This window comes from Mastomys coucha, unplaced genomic scaffold, assembly GCF_008632895.1.
Source record: "Mastomys coucha isolate ucsf_1 unplaced genomic scaffold, UCSF_Mcou_1 pScaffold16, whole genome shotgun sequence".
In the NCBI taxonomy this organism is placed as follows: Eukaryota; Metazoa; Chordata; class Mammalia; order Rodentia; family Muridae; genus Mastomys; species Mastomys coucha.
In genome coordinates this window covers 103,625,897-103,626,544 of record NW_022196898.1, presented here as the reverse complement: position 1 = coordinate 103,626,544, position 648 = coordinate 103,625,897, and positions in this window count along the sequence as shown.

The following is a 648-nucleotide window of genomic DNA, read 5'->3' as shown; positions in this document are numbered from 1 at the left end:
AGTAACCTATAAAGGCAGGCCTATCAGAATTACAGCAGATTTCTCACCAGAGACTATAAAAGCTAGAAAATCCTGGGCAGATGTCATACAGACCCTACAAGAATACAAATACCAGCCCAGGCTGCTATACCTAGCAAAACTCTCAATTACCATAGATTAAGAAAACAAGATATTCCATGACAAAACAAAATTTACACAAATCTTTCCACAAATCCAGCCCTACAAAGGATAATAGATGGAAAACATCAACATAAAGAGCAAAACTACACTCTAGAAGAAGCAAGGAGGTAATCTTTCAACAAATCCACACAAACCTAATTCCAACTTTTACAACAATAACAACAGGAAGTGACAATTACTTTTTCTTAATATATTAATTTGAAAAATTAATATTACCAACATATCCTAATCAATTGAAATCCAACAATATGAGGAATTGGAAATTTGTTGATTGTCATCCAATGGTCTTTCTAATTTGGTAATTGGAAATATAGGTCCAACATTGTACAATCTATATACACTGTCAGCTTGTATGTTTGTGACAGTGTCTGGCTGTGTACAACATAAGGGTCTGGAAATGTTGCTTCTCCTATCTCAGCCTCTCTATTAGTAGTATTGTTTATTTCATGGTTTTACACTATACTATGG